The sequence below is a fragment of the Sebastes fasciatus genome, unplaced genomic scaffold, assembly GCF_043250625.1.
Source record: "Sebastes fasciatus isolate fSebFas1 unplaced genomic scaffold, fSebFas1.pri Scaffold_27, whole genome shotgun sequence".
Classification (NCBI taxonomy): domain Eukaryota; kingdom Metazoa; phylum Chordata; class Actinopteri; order Perciformes; family Sebastidae; genus Sebastes; species Sebastes fasciatus.
Genome location: NW_027428184.1, coordinates 127,870 through 133,533, shown reverse-complemented (window position 1 = coordinate 133,533; position 5,664 = coordinate 127,870). Strand labels below are relative to the sequence as shown.

The 5,664-nt window shown below is 48.2% G+C and overlaps 1 long non-coding RNA gene across 2 annotated transcripts; it reads right to left on the bottom strand.

Moving 5' to 3' along the window:
- Positions 1-365: 365 nt before the first annotated feature.
- On the bottom strand, positions 366-3,049 carry LOC141763703 (uncharacterized). Of its 2 annotated transcripts, XR_012593127.1 has the most exons (4): positions 2,774-3,049; positions 2,559-2,671; positions 1,509-1,608; positions 366-1,135 (listed from the first exon to the last, which is right to left on the bottom strand). It is a non-coding gene; the product is annotated as an uncharacterized LOC141763703 (long non-coding RNA). The 2 variants fall into 2 exon arrangements; XR_012593126.1 differs by lacking the exon at positions 2,774-3,049 and having other exon boundaries at positions 2,559-2,739.
- Positions 3,050-5,664: the final 2,615 nt, after the last annotated feature.

Below are 5,664 nucleotides of genomic sequence, written 5' to 3'. Positions count from 1 at the left end.
AGACCATCAGACTGAGACCAGAGAGAGCGCCATCAGACCGTCAGACTGAGACCAGAGAGAGCATCAGACCGTCAGACTGAGACCAGAGAGAGCGCCATCAGACCGTCAGACTGAGACCAGAGAGAGCATCAGACCATCAGACTGAGACCAGAGAGAGCATCAGACCATCAGACAGAGACCAGAGAGAGCATCAGACCATCAGACTGAGACCAGAGAGAGCATCAGACCGTCAGACTGAGACCAGAGAGAGCATCAGACCATCAGACTGAGACCAGAGAGAGCATCAGACCGTCAGACTGAGACCAGAGAGAGCATCAGACCATCAGACAGAGACCAGAGAGAGCATCAGACCATCAGACTGAGACCAGAGAGAGCATCAGACCGTCAGACTGAGACCAGAGAGAGCATCAGACCGTCAGACTGAGACCAGAGAGAGCATCAGACCGTCAGACTGAGACCAGAGAGAGCATCAGACCATCAGACAGAGACCAGAGAGAGCATCAGACCGTCAGACTGAGACCAGAGAGAGCATCAGACCGTCAGACAGAGACCAGAGAGAGCATCAGACCGTCAGACTGAGACCAGAGAGAGCATCAGACCATCAGACAGAGACCAGAGCGCCGTTCTGTTGATTTAGTGATAGACTGGCGGCGCCATGACACCAACATGGAGTCTGTGATGAGCAGCTGCAGAATAACTTCACCGTGTTGTTGGTTGAAGAAGAAGAAGAAGAAGAAGAAGGCACTCTGTCACACTAACTTCACATCTCATCTTCATTTAAATTCTGATCCACACAGAACCAGAACCAGAACCAGCAGAACATAGAGCCGGAACAGAAACATTTCAATCAACAAAGTTCAACAAATAAACTTCAGAAAAGTGAACGGTGAATGAAAACGTCCAGAAAGTCTCTGACAGTCTGACAGTCTCAGAGATTCACCGTCTCCTCTCCAGAGGTCGGAGACACGCGGCATGACAGACGGAAACTCCTGGGGTCACCGGAGGTCATCTGGGGTCATCTCCAGAGGTCACTGGAGGTCACCTGGGGTCACCTGAGGTCACTGGATGTCATCTGGGGTCACCTGAGGTCCAGCAGGCTGATCTTTGAGTCCCGAACCACCACATGTTTACACACCTGAGAGAGAGAGCGAGAGAGAGAGAGAGAGAGAGAGAGAGAGAGAGAGAGAGAGAGAGAGAGAGAGAGGAGAGAGAGAGAGAGAGAGAGAGAGAGAGAGAGAGAGAGAGAGAGAGAGAGAGAGAGAGAGAGAGAGAGAGAGAGAGAGAGAATAAGAGAATCAGAGGTAACCTGCATGAGTCAACTCACGGGGTGCAGCTCTGCGTCGATGCTGCACTCTGACATTTTTCTGAAAAAAATCCAAAAAATGTCCAAAAAAGTCTGAAAAATGTCCCCAAAAAAGTCTGTATGATATGATTATGTCGAGTTTCTGTTTATTAATACTTATTGATGCAGCAGGAACACAATGAGGAGAAAGGACAGAGTGTCTCACGCTGAAGAGAGGCGGCTCCTTGGAGTGAGGATGGAAACCTTTGAGTCTGCAGCCAGAAACCTCCGACATCCCCGAACAGCTGAGCCTGAACACACCGGTACTGAGACAGGAGGGGGGGGTTAACACGTCTCTCACTGGGGACATCTGTCCAATCATCAGTGATCTGCTGTGTCCTCAGGTCACTCAGAGACATTCAGGAGGTTCACACAGTGAAGACGTTCTAACATCAGTCAGTTCATTCTAATATTTAATATCACATTATTATCTCTTCATAATGAACCTTAAAGGAGATTAGTCAAATATTCAATACTCTAATCAACATGGGAGTGGACCAACATGCTGCTTTATGTAAATGTCTGTATATATTAATTATTGTAAATCAATGAACAACACAGATCAATAACAGATATTGTCAGAAAGGTTTAGTGAGCTGTGGCTTCATCTGGACTGACTGTCTGCTGCTGCAGCATCATCTGGACTGACTGTCTGCTGCTGCAGCATCATCTGGACTGTCTGCTGCTGCAGCTTCATCTGGACTGACTGTCTGCTGCTGCAGCTTCATCTGGACTGACTGTCTGCTGCTGCAGCATCATCTGGACTGTCTGCTGCTGCAGCATCATCTGGACTGTCTGCTGCTGCAGCATCATCTGGACTGTCTGCTGCTGCAGCATCATCTGGACTGACTGTCTGCTGCTGCAGCTTCATCTGGACTGACTGTCTGCTGCTGCAGCTTCATCTGGACTGTCTGCTGCTGCAGCATCATCTGGACTGTCTGCTGCTGCAGCATCATCTGGACTGACTGTCTGCTGCTGCAGCTTCATCTGGACTGACTGTCTGCTGCTGCAGCTTCATCTGGACTGACTGTCTGCTGCTGCAGCTTCATCTGGACTGACTGTCTGCTGCTGCAGCTTCGTCCTGTCGGCTCTTTTTTACACAAAAGCCCTCAAACACATTCACTGATCTGGAGGTCAGAGGTCAGAGGTCAAGGGACCCCTTTGTGTGTGTGTGTGTGTGTGTGTGTGTGTGTGTGTGTGCTTGTGTTGGACCTACTCGTTGTGTTTGGGAGCGCAGACAATGGCGACGGCCTCCGGCAGCATCAGCTGGTAGGAACAGTGAGTGTGGAGGTCGACGCTGGAGAGGAAGGCCGTCTGAGTGGGATGAGTCTGAATACAGAGAGTACAGAGAGGTCAGAGGTCACGCTGTGAGGACCACACACACACACACACACACACAGATATGTTCAGCTCAGCGCTGCAGAGTGAGACCTCTGTCTGGGAGTTCCTATCTCTGGTCCTCCCTCTCTCTCATCTGCTGCTCCACCACAGACACTGTTGCCATGGCGACGTCTGATCATGCAAATGAAGGCGAAGAAAACGCACAACGGAGGTCATTTTAGAGAGATGGATAGATAGAGAGATAGAGAGATGGATGGATGGATGGATGGATGGATGGATGGATGGATGGATAGAGAGATAGAGAGATGGATGGATGGATTTAGAGTGCACCATAGCACAGAGACAGCACTAGTGAAAATTACAAATGACCTTCTAATGGCATCGGACAAAGGACTTGTCTCTGTACTTGTCTTGCTAGATCTCAGTGCTGCTTTCGACACCATTGACCATGACATCCTATTACAAAGACTGGAACATTTAATTGCCATTAAAGGAACTGCACTAAGTTGGTTTAAGTCCTATTTATCAGATCGATCTCAGTTTGTACATATCAACGATGAGTCCTCCATGCACGCCAAAGTTAGTCACGGAGTTCCACAGGGTTCTGTACTTGGACCAATTCTATTTACCTTATATATGCTTCCCTTAGGCAATGTTATTAGAAAACACTCCATAAACTTTCATTGTTATGCAGATGATACCCAATTATATCTATCAATCAAGCCAGACGAAACAAACCAGTTAACTAAACTTCAAGCATGCCTTAAGGACATAAAAACCTGGATGACCTGCAATTTCCTGATGTTAAACTCAGACAAAACTGAAGTTATTGTACTAGGCCCTGAGCACCTCCGAAACAAATTATCTAATGATATAGTTACTTTAGATGGCATTGCCCTGGCCTCCAGCACCACCGTAAGGAATCTGGGAGTTATCTTCGATCAGGATATGTCCTTTAACTCTCACATAAAACAAACCTCACGGACTGCCTTCTTTCATCTACGTAACATTGCGAAGATCAGACACATCCTGTCTCAAAACTGTTACCTCTAGACTCGATTACTGCAATTCCTTATTATCAGGCCCAATAAGTCTCTTAAGACTCTCCAGTTGATCCAGAATGCTGCAGCACGTGTACTGACTAGAACTAGAAAAAGAGATCATATTACGCCTGTATTAGCTTCTCTGCACTGGCTGCCTGTAAAATCCAGAATAGATTTTAAAGTCGTCCTCCTCACCTACAAAGCGCTAAACGGTCAGGCCCCATCATATCTTAAAGAGCTCATAGTACCCTACTATCCCACTAGAGCACTGCGCTCACAGAATGCAGGGTTACTTGAGGTTCCTAGAGTCTCCAGAAGTAGAATGGGAGCAAGAGCCTTCAGCTATCAAGCTCCTCTTCTCTGGAACCAGCTCCCAGTTTCAGTCCGGGAGGCAGACACCGTCTCTACATTTAAGAGTAGGCTAAAGACTTTCCTCTTTGATAACGCTTATACTTAAGCTGCTATAGGCATAGACTGCCGGGGGACTTCCTATGACACACTGTCATAAGGAACTTCCTATGACACACTGAGCTCCCCTCTCCTTCTGTATATACTCATGTCCCATGTCCATGTTGTTACTAACTTCATTCCTTCCCGGGAGTCCTTGTGCCTCCTTGTCTCGCAGCTAACCGTGGAGCGGGGTCACACCTGGAGCGAGGTTATACCTGGAGCGAGGTCACACCTGGAGTGAGGTCATACCTGGAGTGGGATCACACCAGGGAGCGAGGTTATACCTGGAGCATGGGTACACTTGGAGCAGGGTTTCACCTGGATCTTGGTGGTCTCCGGTATTGTGGCTGCATCTGCTGCCGCGTCGGTGCCTGCTTGACACCAACTGCTACCATCCCTAATTAACTACGTCTGTACGAGGGACTACCAATGCTAACGAGGGATTTCCAACACCTAGTGACAATGTGGCAGCCTGGAGAATAACACTTCTCAATCACTGCCAAAGACATCAAGAGCTCCCAGCAAGCATGCTGATGCTGCAGGAACCAACGCACGGGCATCGATCACAGGGACGTCCCACACCAACACACATGGACGTACTGAGGAGAGATGCTGGACAGTGCTGGCTTTCCGATAGTTGTATTATCACTCTTTCCATCCACCACTATTGGTTTTGTGTTATCAGTCCTACTTGTATTAGTTATTACAGCTGCTAGACTGCTATTGTGGCTCTCTCTCTCTCTCTCTCTCTCTCTCTCTCTCTCTCTCTCTCTCTCTCTCTCTCTCTCTCTCTCTCTCTCTCTCTCTCTCTCTCTCTCTCTCTCTCTCTCTCTCTCTCTCTCTCTCTCTCTCTCTCTCTCTCTCTCTCTCTCTCTCCCCCCCCCCCCAGCCGGTCTCGGCAGATGGCTGCCCGCCCTGCGCCCGGTTCTGCTCCAGGTTTCTTCCCAGTAATCGGGGAGTTGTTCCTGGCCACAGTGCGCTTGGTGGATCCTGTTGGGTCTCTAAACTATGGTGTACGGTCATAGACCTGCTCTACATATAAAGCGTCTTGAGATAACTTCTGTTGTGATTTGACGCTATACAAAAATAAATTGATTTGATGGATGGATGGATGGATGGATGGATGGATGGATGGATAGATAGAGATAGAGATGGATGGATGGATGGATGGATGGATAGAGAGAGAGAGAGAGGGGGATGGATGGATGGATGGATGGATGGATGGATAGAGATGGATGGATAGATAGAGATAGAGAGATGGATGGATGGATGGATGGATGGATGGATAGATAGAGATAGAGAGATGGATGGATGGATGGATGGATGGATGGATGGATAGAGAGATAGAGAGATAGAGAGATGGATGGATGGATGGATGGATGGATGGATGGATGGATGGATAGATGAATGGATGGATGGATGAATGGATGATGGATAGATGGAGATATAGATAGAGATGGATGGATGGATGGATGGATGGATAGAGAG